This window comes from Lissotriton vulgaris, chromosome 5 (assembly GCF_964263255.1).
Source record: "Lissotriton vulgaris chromosome 5, aLisVul1.2, whole genome shotgun sequence".
In the NCBI taxonomy this organism is placed as follows: Eukaryota; Metazoa; Chordata; class Amphibia; order Caudata; family Salamandridae; genus Lissotriton; species Lissotriton vulgaris.
Window position 1 is genome coordinate 454,745,294 of NC_141693.1, and position 15,371 is coordinate 454,760,664.

At 46.9% G+C, this 15,371-nt stretch overlaps 1 protein-coding gene across 1 annotated transcript in view; it reads left to right on the forward strand.

The window, feature by feature from the left end:
* Positions 1-15,371, forward strand: part of LOC147711075 (protein-arginine deiminase type-2-like) — a 727,074-nt gene that overhangs the window by 320,163 nt on the left and 391,540 nt on the right. The gene's annotated exons all lie outside the window — the stretch shown is intronic.

Consider the following 15,371-nt stretch of genomic DNA (forward strand, 5'->3'; position numbering starts at 1 on the left):
ACAGAGCAAGCATGATGCATGTCAGTAATTCATCTTTAATACATTCATAAATACATCGTCCAATGATCATTCATTTATACCAATTCATTTTCCAACTCATAAACAGTACCCACCCTTAAGTCAATTCATTGTCCAAGCACATACTCAATATCCTTCATATTTACTTTCATTATCCAAACGTTATATATATCTCGGGGCAAAAAGCTTGCGCAATCAGGGTGCAACAAAGTTCATTAAAAACGTCACATTTTGTGTCGGCGCCATTTTGGGTGGGGTCAGGCAAGTTCTAGCTAGGCGTGGGCGGAAAATCCGTTCCGCTCGCGGATTTTGCGGATTTTCGGGAAATCCGCAATCCGCGAGATTTGCGAATTTCCCGCAAAATCCGCAAATCCGCGAGCAGCGGATTTTGCTCGCACTGCTCGCACTGTTCGCGTGAGTTCGCGCCCCGCGAATAAGTGCAAAATTGCAGAAATACGATCTTGGCAAAACTGAAAGTAACTACTTACCAGGTTCAAAAGTTCAGGCACATCATTAGTAGCCATTTCCTGTAGTGCTTCCTGAGGGGCCCCTCCAGAGTTCAGTTGCCAGTTGAAACTATTATGTGACCCTGCTCTGAACCTCAGAATAGTTACACATATGCCACAAAGGTCCTGAATTACAGCTAAGGGAGACAAGCAGGAGCCAGGCTGGAAGTTAAAATCCATTAATCAGCCCCTAATTCATTATTGTCAGTTGGGGCAGGGCAGGTGTTGTAACTAATTTTGCAACAATGAAAGCACTTAGCAAGTGCAAAAGATCACTAATCAGGGCGCACTAAGGAAGCAGGTGCCAGCTAAAAAAATATTCTGTGACACATTAATCAGCCCCAAATTAATTCAGGTCACTTGAGGCAGGGAAGGTGTGCTTTGATTTGCCGAAAATAATGTACACTGGACAACCAGAGGGTGTAGTGATGAAACAGAGGGTGGCATGGGTGGGCCAGAGGGTGGCATGAGTAGTCAGAGAGTGGCAGTGGTGACAGAGAGTGGCAGTGATGAAGAAGAGTGTCCCAAACAGGCTGGACACGTAGAAACAACAAGTTCGCAAAACTTGCGACCCGACAGGTAAGTTCGCAAATTGCGAAATTGTAAAAACCCTCGCGAACTGGCAGAAACACGGGCGAACACAAAAAAAAAAAAAATCCGCAAATTCGCGGGAATTCGCGGATTTTGCGGATTGCGAATCCGCAAATCCGCAAAATTCGCGGATTGCCAATCCGCAAAATCCGCTCATGCTTAGTTCTAGCACAGTCAGAGTGTCTCTAGTCTCGCAAGGTTGGCCCAGAACTTTCCATTGGCAGTTCAGAAAGTCTCGTGCAATGTGGTTAACAGTCTAACAATATGGACCATGAGTCAAAGAGTGGGAAGGGCGGCAACAATTTTCCTACCGGGTCATTCTGGTGTTCCTCCGGAACTGAACAAGCCTGTGCCGTGGCGGCATCTTAGCCATTTCCGATCCGAGTCTGGTGCCGGCAGGAGTAACACCGATGTCGTGGTTCCCAGTGAAGGGGGCGGGAGCACCCATGCAGAGGGTCGGGGGCCCCCCGGCTCTTATAGAATCTTCAAGGTCGAGGAGAGGCGATATGGAGCGTGTGCCCGTCCTGGGCAGAAGACCTCTTTTTGATGTTGACCCTTAAGCGAAGAGTGTTGGGGTGTCGCTGGAAGCCTCCACCTGGAGGGAGGTGGGGGAGGGTCGTTCGCGGCACCTCCCCCTTCCAGCGACCCCGCGCCGTTCCCCGGCTCCATCGTTTTCGACATTGGCCGTGCCAGCCATTGATGATGGGGGGGGGGGGTGGTCGGCGGCTGAGGCAAGACAGCCCCCCCCCCTCCCTTTTTGACATGTGGCGGGACTATCTGATCCTCCAGGGAGCCCGAAATGTGGCAGGACCGCCTGGACCTATGAAGGCGGCGGCAGGCGGCGAATTTGGCATCTGGCGGGACTACTTGATTTGCCGCCGTTCTTGCCTTGGCTTCGGCTCTGGACCAGCAGGCGATGGCATGCGGCGAATTTGAAATGTGGCGGGACTACTTGATTCGCCGCCGTTCTCGCCTTGGCATTGGCCTTTGGCAAAAGCCGGATCGGGTGAGAGAGAGGGGTGGTCGGTGGCCGAGGCAAGACAGCCCCCTCTCTCCCCGCGGCCTGCAGGGCGGCAGAAGGGAGAAGACGGAGAGGTCCTTGTCATCCCTTTTGGACCGCCTGCCCAACATCATCTCCTCCTCACCGTGGGCAGGCGAGTCCCTCGTGCCTCCAGGCCTCGCCTTCCGGATGGGCGTAACCGCGGACCTGTTGCACTTCGGGAGCTTCCGGAATGGGGGTAGGTACCTATTGAGTTGTTTCTATTTCATGTGACCGTTATTTGGGCGGGGCGGGCAATGAGGCAGACATGTTGGGAACAGGAACAGGCAGTGAAGCCTAGCTACCTCGTGGCTATGTTCTGATATCGAATCTTTTCGCCTTTTTACATTTCTTATTACGAACTACTTCTAATGTTTCTTATTTTTGGTGAAGTCAAAAGCTCATCAGGGGGTTACTGACTTAGCCTGATTTCCTTTTATTTTTCTTTCTCTTCCTTAGCGTGTTTCGAGCTAAAGCTTTCTGTTAGTAGGGAACGGTGATCACTTCATATTTTTATGTGTCCTTTTCACTAGGGGGGTACATCTGGACGGACCAGACGAGTCCCCTCCAATAAATGGTCCGGGGTGGAACGAGATTATCGATCAAAAAGGGGAACATATATTCCTTCATTAGGGTATCATCCTGGACAGACCGAGCGATGTACTTCCACTTACTAGGGTAGCCTCCTGGACGGACCAGTCGGTCTATTTCTATTAAATGGCCCATGAGTAGAGAGCATATGTCCTCCATAAGAGTAGTCTCCTGGGCGGACCATGCGAGCTACCCCACAATAACCAACCAGTGGGGAGTGGGTAGGACTGACGAATTCACAAAGGGGCATAACCTACCCTTTTCTACTTGCAAAGACTAGACAGAGTGTTTCTATTTCACGTTGTTTGCAAATAGAAAATACCTCAAACGAAACAATTCCTGGAACAACAATGTCCAGGCAACCAACCAATCAGTGGGGAGAAAAACAGGCATGACGGATTACAACGGGGACAAATGTCTGCATTACCTGCCCTTCGCTATCCAAAAAGGAAGACAGAATATTTCTACTCGTCTCAGTTTGTAGACAGGGAAGATCTCAAAGAGCAACAATCGATTATTAATCGACTTCAAACAATTCAGTGGGGAGAAAAGTAGGCATGACGGATTACAACGGGGACAAAAGTCTGCATTACCTACCCTTCTCTATCTGCAAAGAGGTACGACGTTCCTATTCGCCGCTGTTTGCAAACAGAGAATGTCTCGTTCTCAAAAGAGAACCAATATGTCAAGTAGCCCTCAAAGCTAAATGAACCAATACCAACCAATGCCAGTATACAAATACCGGTTTTCAATACAAACAATCAATCAATCAGGTGGACAGAGCCACCCTACCAATCAGGTGTAAAAACACCCTACTTAATCTTACCCGGACCGGACCATATGGACAGTTCTTCGACTCCCTCCTCCAGCGCCCGATCGTTCTCTTACTCCATGTAGCATTCCTGTGGGATTCCAGTCAGGACAGAAGGTCACTCAAGAGAGGTCCGTTCAGAATTGGTGAAGTTCTGTCGATCGGCAGCCGGGCTAGGGCCCTCTCAAGGCAGGTATACTCCGATCATTTTAGACGTTCACTTCTTCGTCTGGATCTCTCTTACCGAACCCTATGTCACTGATGGACCCCGCGTTGGGACGCCAATTGTTGAAGGTGAGCCCATAATTCTATCGATGCCCAGGCTGCTGGCGCAAACCGCCTCTTAGTTCCCATTCTGAATAGTTACCAAAATAAAGAGACGGGCGCTGGGAGCAGGAATCAAGAACGGAGTTTATTTCTCATGAGGAGAGCCAGTCATTTCGGACACGAAACACAGTGTCTTTCGGGAGGTGCTCTAACAAGTGAGCATGAGACTCCGGCTTTTATACATTTGCAGAACATTTGATGATACAATCAGGTCAGTGTGTCGCAAAAGGAAAACATTCCTATAATCCTCGTGATGATCCTACTCCAAATACGTTCACAATGGGGACCCTTGACCTGCTGATAAGAGGGAAGGGCGATCGTGCAACTGAGTGTGTCGTAGGATGTGTGCGCCTGATCATGGCCCAGGGGGTGGGGTGGCTAGGCATACAATAAGGGCAGTAAATGGTATCTCCTGGCTTAGGCGATGGCCTCGGACATGTGTGGTCAGCCGGACTCGGGGGAAGGGGTCACCAAAGGAGTGGTATTCATGCCTGCGTGGACAATCGAGCGCGGAGGGAGGGCTCGTCAATAGAGGGGCATTCATGGAAGGGAAGGAGGTGCTGGTCAGGCGCGGCCGTGATTCTCAAGGACAGGGCTTTGCGAAAGAAGAGGGTTTATGGCTTGCTCATATGAGGAGAAGGAGGGGGGGGTCAGGGTGCATGCAGGGCCAGAGTCGCGCAGAGAGAGAGAGAGAGAGAGAGAGATCTTATGACCTGTACGTGAGAGAACAGGGGCAGTTAGATACAACTGGGGGGGGCTATGTCAGCTGAGGCGAAGGATGCCTCTTCAAGAGGGAAATGGGGGGGGGTGCCTGGGTCAAGCAGGAGAGTCGCCTTTCATAGCAGGGTCGCGCAGAGTGCTGGGTTTCATGGTCTACATATGTGAGAGTGGGAGAGGGGGGGGTGTGCTCAAATGCGCGCAGGAGGGAAGCCAGTGATTCTAATGAGTGGGCAAGAGGCCAAGGTGCCTAAAATGGCTATCATGTACACATGGGTATAGGCCTTTGCGGGCTGAGGGATGCAGTCAATGCTTTACAATATTCATGGTACGTGCAGGGAGGGGAGTGGGAAAAGGGAAATGAACGTAGCCTATGTACATCAATACTTCTTATTTTCTACAGAGCACCAACAGCAACCACCTCAAGTGCATCCTGCTCAACACCCGCTCCGTCCACAGACACGCCGTCAAACTCTGGAACCTGCTCGACACAACATCACCAGCCGTCGCCTTCCTCACGGAAACCTGGATGAACGCCGCCTCAGCGCCCGACATCGCCATCGCCATCCCGGACGGATACAAGATCACCCGGAGGGACCGCGTCAACCAGATGGGAGGAGGCATCGCCATCGTACACAAGAACACCATTCGCATCACGACCAGCTCCGACGACACCTTCACCGCCGTTGAACACCTCCACTTCCAGATACACACCGACCCCAAGACCACACTCAGAGGCACCCTCATCTACAGACCCCCGGGACCACGCACACGATTCAGCGAAGACATCACAGACTTCATCAGCCCGCACGCCCTCCCCTCCACTGACTACATCCTCCTAGGGAACCTCAACTTCCACCTGGAGAACAACAAGGACAACAACACCACCACCCTGCTGGACAACCTCGCCAACCTCGGACTCAAGCAACTGGTGAACACCCCCACCCACTACGCCGGCCACACGCTTGACCCAGTCTTCTCCTCCAGCAAGTACATCTCCTTCAGCCATTCCACCGGACTTCATTGGACTGACCACAGCTGCGTCCACTTCAACTTCAGAAGAACCACGACCCACCACCACCCGCAACAGGTTCCTCGCAGGAACTGGAACAAGATAACCGCCGACCAGCTCACCACCTCCCTCAGACAGAACCCTCCCGCCAGCACAACGGACCCCAACGTAGCAGCCAACAACCTCACACAGTAGATCACCAACTGCGCAGATGACCTCGCACCACTGAAGACCCCTCCCAACGGACACGGCAGCAAGAAAGCCTCTTGGTTCACTGACGAACTTAAGAACTCCAAGAAGAACTGCCGCACCCTCGAGAAAGCCTGGTGCAACGACCAGACCACAGACAACATGACTGCCCTGAAGCACGCCACCTGCAAACACCACCAGCTGATCCGCACCAACAAGAAGACAGCATTCAAAGAACGGCTGGACAACAACGCCCACAACAGCAAGGAACTCTTCAGCATCGTCAAAGAGCTCTCCAACCCCAGCGCCGGAAACAACGACATCACTCCCTCGCAAGACCTCTTCGACTCACTCGCCTTGTTCTTCCACCGCAAGATCGCCGAAATACACAACAGCTTCGGCGCACCAACCACGCACACAACCACTGAACCAACGCCCCCCACCACCACCCTCTGCGCCTGGACCACGGTCAGCACCGAAGACACCACGATGAACACCATCCACTCCGGATCACCAACCGACCCCTGCCCCCACCACGTCTTCAACAAGGCCGACTCCATCATCGCACCCCATCTCCGGGACATCATCAACGCCTCCTTCAACACCGCCACCTTCCCAGAAAGCTGGAAGCACGCCAAACTCAGCGCGCTCCTGAAGAAACCAACAGCGGACCCCACCGACCTCAAGAACTTCCTCCCCATCTCGCTCCTCACTTTTCCTGCCAAAGTCACTGAGAAGACCGTCAACAGACAGCTTGCCACCTTCCTCGAGACGAACAGAACCCTCGACCACTCGCAGTCCGGCTTCCGAGCCAACCACAGCACCGAGACCGCCCTCATCGCAGGCACCGACGACATCAGATCCCTGCTCGACAACGGGGAAACAGCGGCCCTCATCCTCCTGGACCTCTCCGCAGCGTTCGACACTGTCTGCCACCGCACCCTAGTGCAACGCCTCAGAAACGTTGGAATCCAAGAGAAGGCACTGGAGTGGATCATCTCGTTCCTCGCCTGAAGAACCCAGAGAATCCGCCTCCCCCCGTTCAGATCCGAGGCCACAGAAGTCATCTGCGGCTTTCCACAGGGATCATCATTCAGCCCCACCCTCTTCAATGTCTACATGAGCCCCCTCGCAGCTATCGCACGCCAGCACAACCTCAACATCATCTCCTACGCCAGCGACACCCAGCTGATCCTCTCCCTCACCAACGAGCCAGCCTACGCCAGAACCAGCCTACACGAAGGGATGAAAGACGTCGCTGAGTGGATGAAGAACAGCCGCCTGAAACTGAACTCAGACAAGACAGAAGTCCTCATCCTGGGGTCATCGCCCTCTGCCTGGGACGACTCCTGGTGGCCCCCTGCCCTGGGCACCACTCCCAAGCCTACGGACCACGCACGCAACCTGGGCTTCATCCTGGACTCCTCCCTCTCGATGACCAGACAAGTCAACGTCGTCTCATCGTAGCGCTTCAACACCCTGCGCATGCTCCGAAAGATCGTCCGATGGATCCCCACCGAAACCAGGAAGACGGTCACCCAGGCACTCGTCACCAGCCGACTGGACTACCGAAACACCCTCTACGCGGGAACCACAGCCAAACTTCAGAAAAGACTCAAACGCATCCAGAAAGCCTCCGCAAGACTCATCCGGGACATCCCCTGACACAGCCACATCTCGGGCCACCTGAGAGACCTGCACTGGCTCCCCGTCAGCAAGAGGATCACGTTCAGACTCCTCACCCATGCACACAAGGCCATCCACGACCAAGGCCCCAAGTACCTCAACAACCGCCTGACCTTCACATGCCCACCCGCCAGCTACGGTCAACCAGCCCCGCCCTCGCTGCCGTTCCACACATCCGCAGAGCCACCGCCGGAGGAAGATCCTTCTCACACCTGGCAGCCAAGACATGGAACTCCCTCCACATCCACCTTTGGCTAACCGAGGACCACCTATCCTTCAGGAAGCTACTCTAGACCTGGCTTTTCGAGCAGTAGCGGACCCCTCTCCCCCAGCGCCTTGAGACCCTTCCGGGTGAGTAGCGCGCTATACAAATGTTATGATTGATTGATTGATTAGATGGCTGACTCATCAAATTTCTACCAGAGGAAGATGCCTGCACCTCTAAAGCCACCTTAATTAACCTTTTTGATCTGCAGGTTTGTTACTAAACATACAATAGTAGGCCAATCTCCCAATTACAAGACTCATATTTCTTTGCACTATCCTGGACACTAAACTGAGGAAAGTATTCACTCAAGAGAAAGAGTAAGAAAAACACAAGCAGTAGTAAAGACAGTTTCTGTCAGATGTTAAAATTACTGCTTGCCCTGATATGTCATCATGCATATAGTTAATACCCTTCTGCAGGCTATGGACGAGACCAGTACAACAAGAATTAGATCAACAATGAAAACGGGCAACAGGATCATGGATGTGACAGTGTAGGCTCCAATAAGGCTCAAACAATACTTACTGCAGTGGAGATTACCAACAAATCTCAGTGCATGTCTCCAGTTTCAACCCACTATGAACAGGATAATAATGGCAACAGATGCTTCATTCGCAGGATGGGTGGACCACATGCAAGAACTATCTGCAAAGGTCCTCTCGACAAAAACAAAGAAGGCACTGCACTCATACATTTTGTAGTTTAGAGCCATTGGAATAGGTGTGAAAGAATTTCTGCCCAGACTGTCTGACAAAGATGTGCCAATCAGGACAGATAACACAACTTCGATGTACTATATCACAAAGCAGGGAGGCATGAGGGTTTGTTTTCTGACAGAAGAGACACAGATGTTTTCAGGATTTGGCCAAAGTGAAGAAAGTATTGCTGTTGAACATCTTACATAAGACTAGAATAACCAAGCAGATGCACTCAGTCCCCTCTCTTTGACTGCCATGACTGATAGCTCCACCAGGGTCAACTGCAACATATCTACCAGAAATGGGTCCAGCTAATGAAAGACCTGCTCACCACACTACAGAACAAGAAATGCCTGTCCTACACCAGAGCAGTTACTAGCAAATGGGATTTGAGGGCTATGCCTTTTCGATGACATGGTAGAACATCCTAATTTTCGTCTTTTTGTTGTTCCCCTTATTCCCTGGATGCTGAGGAAAACCAAAGCAGACCACTGGTCCATCATCCTATTTGTCACAGTATGGCTCTGTCAGTTCTGGTACAGCAACCTACTGAGACTCTACGCATTGCCACAAATTCAGTTGAAGATCCATCACAGGCTCCTCTCCAAACACAATAGAAAGATCCTCCTTCACACACTTAAGTCACTCAGCCTGACAGCCTGGTTCCTGACCACCTGGCCATCTGGACGGATGGCAGAGAGAGATATTGCAGGAACAGCCACAAAAGGAATTATAATGCTAAGTGAAAACCTTTCTTTATATGGTGCAAAAGCAAAGGGCTCAACCCAATAACAATATGGTTCTGTCAAGTGATGCTGTACTTGACAGATCTGTCCTAGAGTAGCCTCAGATACTTTTCAGTCACAGTTCATTAGGCCACTATCTCTAGATGAAATATTTCTAATCATCTTTATTAGTCCAAAGAAGATTCAAACATTTGATGAAGGGATTTTTTTATGGCTTTCCCTCTTATGAGGCACACTCCTGTAGTATCTGGTTAAAAACGGTACTTCAAGGTCAGATGTACTAGGAATTTTAATGGTCACACATGTGCCAATTTGATATTTGTGACAATTATAGGGCTTGCTCTTATGTATTATTTCAACTTGACGAGTCAAGAAGGTATTTACGTCTTCTAAAATGGGGTTCAGAATGAATACTGATTCGGTATCTGGAAGAGGTGTTGTAGGTGTCCTTTCTAAATATTGAATTGGCATCTAATGCATCAATGTTTTCTGACTGAAATCCATTTCAAAACATTGATATTTAACTAACACCTCAAAGTAGGTGGTAATGCATTCTCAAAAGGCAACCGTTCTCCGTGGGACTCCTTTACTATTATGAATGTAAAAAAACACGTTTGTTGAAGAGTTGGGAGTGGTCCAGGGGACCATTCCCATCTTTTAAACAAATTAAAGAAAAACAAAAGAACAGTTTCTTTTTAAACACAGTCCTGTTTCCTTTAAGGAAAATGGGCTATATTTATAAAAACTGTTAATTTGTTTAATTTATTGAAAAGCAATCACAGAACATGGTAGTCTAATGACATTAGCAGGCTACCATCCCTTTGATGGCCTCCAATCATAGTGAGTCGCAATTTGCGACCTACCTTATTAATATTCATGATGCAGGTAAGATTCCGACAAACTATGATTCAGAATCTTAAGGACTAAACTATTAGCACATTGTTCGGTTCCTTAAAATTATTTACTGCGCACAAAAACACTGGTTGAAGTTTGTTGCCAGTAATTTGTGATCAGTAATTACTATAGCTGGCCCTGATCTATATGCTTCCATCCTTTGAAGCAATCAATAAGGCTCTTCAAAAATACATTAGATGAAGACGGCTCTGTAGCTAGCTCCCACCTCAACACAAAGTGCTTGGAAGATTTAAAGAGCCCTGGGATTTTTTTTTGTCATACTTTCATTTTACAAAAGACAGAAAAAGTTTACGCAGTGAAATTCATACCCACAATCACATTGGACTTTTACTTAAATGCACCTGCCATTCTGAGTTCCTCTTTTTACAGTTCTGGGTGGAACGGTGACGGACTCCAGCAAGGACGAAGGCTCTGTGGATGACTGCAGGACGATTTATTACGATCGATTTACATGATCTATAAATATTTTTCTACTACAAGTTGATCTCCTCTCACCTTCAGTTCCGCAAGGCACTCAAGACTTGGCTATTCCTAGCAGCTTATCTCTAATTCCCCCCCTCTGGTTGATATCTGAGCTCTCTGGTTACCATCTTCAGCGCCTTGATGCCTATGGGTTTAGTTGCGCTTTTTGTATACAAATTGCCATTAATAATAATAATAATAATACGAGGCAACACTGATCCTAATGATTCTGCATCACCCACATTTGATAGCTTCCGAGACCTAACAAACTCGGCCAAATTAGACTACAAGCCTTTACAAAGATTTCCGACACTTGGAAAGGCAGCTTATAGACTCCTGATGTGGACTATAGACTGAAAAGCACTACTTTTGAGTAAACCAGCCCTGAAGAAGTCCCAGTGGGACGAAACGCGTCGGCTGTACGGTGTTAATGGTTGAAAATAAAGACTTATTGAAAAAACAAGAAAAACATCATCTTTCCGTGATTCATTAGCAATACTGTGTCTTGATGAAAATTGTGGTGCACCTTTGCGGTTGTTTCTCTATTTTTACAGTCCATCCAATTCTGCAGAAAGATACCTGCATTCCCTAGGTGTCCATACATGCATCAGATTCTACAAAACTGAAGACTTCTGCTTAATTTGTAAAATAATAAGTTCCAGGCCCCTCATCAGGCTACTAACCACCATACTCGTACAAGTGTGACAATGCAGATGATTCCATGCCCCAAAGCTATAAGAATGGCTTGGGTGGCAAGTAATAATTGTTAATGTATATTGAATTAATAAGCATAGCTTTGGACCCAAACCTCTACAGGAGACCTTTATATGGTATGCTCCATCAAGGTGCCTTTGTTGCTCCACTGCCTGTCTGGTGAAAGCTCCTAAAATTTGAAGAGCCAAGTCAGGAGGTAGGGCGTTCATCTCTGCCACTGCCAAACTCTGGAATAACCTCCCTTTGGAAATTAGACAGTCCCATGACCTTTTGCAGTTCAGGAAAAAGGTCAAAACATGGTTGTTCCCTAGAGCTTGACAGCTCTGAGGACTTCCTTGTCATACCCATTTCTGATGCCATCTGCTGATTGATGATTCACATACTATAGAACCAAGATACCCGTTGGGTGATAACTGCGCTCTATGAATACAGCATACAATTGCAAATACAAACAACTGTTGTTCTGCATGTCTCTAGATTAGACAAACAGCACTACCATGTGGCAGACAGTTATAAGTGCCAGTGTTGGCAACTAAGTGCTGGTGCCGGGCCCTGAAAACCATCAGCTTAAATTAAGCGCTGGCATTTGTAAATCTGATCAATTATTTGTCTCTTGTGGCTACCCAAGCAAAGGTCATACAATGTCCAAACAGGGTATTGCTCATTTGCTGTCAGCCTGCACTACCTTTAGTAACACCAAAGTACAGCACCATCTTCTAAACAGACTGAGGGTGTGTTCCACAAGATGACAGAACTCTGTATGCTGCAGTGCAGCGTCAGGACATTTGTTGTGCAGCCACGTTGAATAGCAATGATACATTCACAAAGCACTGCTGCCTGGATGTAATTGCAGAAGCTGACTTGTTAGGGGATCAAGCAGTTCTGCACCATCTGTTTCAGTATAGGTAAGCTAGGTTCCCACCTTAATTCAAATTCTATGTACTGTTTGCAATTCTGATTCGAGTCTATGAATCTATGAAAGATCCATAGCTGGAGAAGAAATTAGTTACTTACCTGTAACTCCAGTTCACCAATGCTGGTATCCCTCATGTCCTTGAATCGTTCCCAGGCCTCAGGCTGGGAACTCACAGTAATTTGTAAATATTGCTTAAACAGTGTCAAAATGGCTGTAAGCCAAAAACATCTAACAGTTGGTTCAAGAGAAGGATCATTAACAATACACCTTTACTTTACTCTTTTAATTTTCCAGAATTAGCTTGGTCAAAATCTTTGTATCGTTACAGCTTCAACTGCAAAGCTAGCTGTGTATTTCAGTGTTCCGGGTGTCTGTTCAAAAGGACCTAAAATTGGATTTCTTCTGTACGTTGCATTAAAGAGCAACTGGTATTGTATAGAGAATAGACTTTCGGGTAGACTGTGTATTTACAGCTAGATTTAGATGATGTTAGACTGTTGCTTTCTACTTCTAGCACTTTGAGCTCAATACAAATGGCTGATCTTCTGTAATGGTGCAAATAGCTTAAAATGATGAGATGTTTCTGACATGATATATAAGAGATCATTCTATAAGTATAGAAGTGTGCATTTAAATATTTGCATTGCATTGCATTCATGCTACATGATAATCAATTGCTGCATACTCGAATTTAATATTCAGTGCTCATTACATCTTGATGCTGAATTACGGTGTACCTCTCTCCCAGACTGGTTAGTGGCACACCCCACATATTTGCAGGGAGATGAAATCTTAATATCCAGGCTTACTGAATGCTCAGAGGCTCATGAAAATAGGCCATGCTCCACTCGCGTGCTTTTAAAGGTCATTCAATGTAGGGGGAAAATTCACATCCTATAATGAATTGACCAGTATAATATTTCTATACACCATGTCCCTTGCCAAATAAAAAGCAGTTGGGGATACATTTCATTTTCCAGAACTTATTTTTTTATAGATTCACATGCTTTAATTATTCTTGTCATCGACCAAGGAGTCCCATGGTAACATCTTAATAGCACGTGTATGTTAGATTAAACTACACCTGAAGCTAAGACTGTTTAGTAGCCTAGTCACATCATTTATGAAGAACGAAACTGCATCCAATCAGCAAAAATCCCCCTGAACACTACATCTACTTTAGATTTCTTCCACACAGCATGTGTGAAGGAAGCTTCCTCTGATCTCTGCTCCTTTTTAGCACAAATAAGTTTCTTTTCTTGCAATGTTGCTCTTCCATAAAGATTTCTTCACATTTCCGTGGAAATACCATCTAAAGTCAGACGATGCCTGACAGATAAAAAAACTTTTCAGACCTTATGAAACTTGTGGCAAGAAAAGATTACACTCTGAAGACCCTCACAAAGAGTGTATTTATTGGCTCTACCCTAATCATAAAGCATAGGAGTGCAAAATATGACATGTTTTCTTACATAAAATCTTAAAAGACAGAGAGGGAAGGCTTTTAATTTGGCTACAGAATGTGAGATCTAAGGAGGCACCTTCTTCTGAAGACTCAGATGACACTTAAAAAAGGGTACATTCTGAGGAGAAACAAACCGAGTCTACGAGATATGACCCTAAAAGTACCTCCAAAAAAAGGTTCAAAAGAAGAATGGCACTACGAGGATGAACCTTATGAAGGTGGCATGCAGAACTCTAATCAATCCATGATGCATGTTCCAATAAACCTAGTTAAAGACCTCTGTTAATGTTATTTCATGAACCAACACCACTGACTCAAAAAAAACAAATTACCCGCAGTACCATAAACCCAAGCATTCCTTCAGTTGTACCACTCAGGATAATTCAAAAGAGGGCGTATAGAAGCAGTTTTTTGGGGCGATTCAGCTTCTCAGTATCATCATATTAATAGTATGATCCTGATGGTGAGCAAACCCATGTAGGCACCCTGAGTGGTACTATAATAATCAAAAGAGAGAATCAACACACTCAAGGACTCCCAAAATCTACCTAGGAGAGAAACATTTTTCTTTGTATAAAAGAACCCTCGCCCACTGATCAGTACAGTGGCATACTTCATCATAGAATTCTCCCTGATACAAGCTGAATGTGGCCTTGCTTACAATATCGACCCACGAGGGAGCACTAGTTGTACTGGGTGGGATCCTGAGAATTAATATTGTATACATGGTACCCCAGGCATGGATTTTAATGTTGGTCTATATGGCAAGATTTAAAACAAAAGGTGATGCCTTTAAGGCTCTATTACTCAAGCATCCGCTTAGGTCTACATGTTTCAGCCACCTTTTTTATAAAACACAATAATGGCGTGGTGTCCTTGTTTTGGGAGCATCTGGAAGGAAATGCCAGAAGCAAATCAGATGATTCAGTTGTTATCTTTTTTATCAACAGAACATTATGCTTTTTTGTCTCCTAGTCAAGACTGCAATTCCAAGATTGGACGAGGTGGACTCACTGACATAATGTGACCTTCTTCATCATAGACCACCTCGTCCCACTCTGGTAACAGGATACTACCTGGGCGTACTCAACCTCAGGTTGGGCTATCCAGAGGGAGTTCTTAGATATTTGTATCTTTTTCTGGATAACATGGGTTCAGTTGCTAACTAAAAATACTTTTGGGTATACCACAAAAGTATCCATTTTATGTACGTGGTACCCTGGATATGGATAAAAAAAAGTTACCATTGGGTAATAGCAGGGTATGGAGGAGTATACTATGATCCTTGGATACTCCTGGCTTCAACCAACACATTTCTGCCCTTTCCTAAAAGCCTAACAGGTCTTGGTCATTAATCAGGTTTAATAACTACCTCCCTGACCCTAACTGGAATTGAGGGTAAGAGGGTCATTAGTAAAAACAGAGAGGACCTACCTCCCTGAGTTTAAACATCTGGATTAGATACCAATTTTCTGGTGGCATTTTGCTTCATTGTCTGTTGAGGGGGGCACCTCCTATAGTCACACATTCATCCAGTACTAATGCCCATTTGGATCCTACCTGTCCCCTGCCAATTTATGGTCATGTGGCTTTCCTCAGGACCAGAGAAGATCCCTAGATTCTCCATGATCCTTATGTAATCACTTGTGCGAACAAGCAAATTCTGCTTGGTCTCATTCACTTCAAACATTCATACAAAT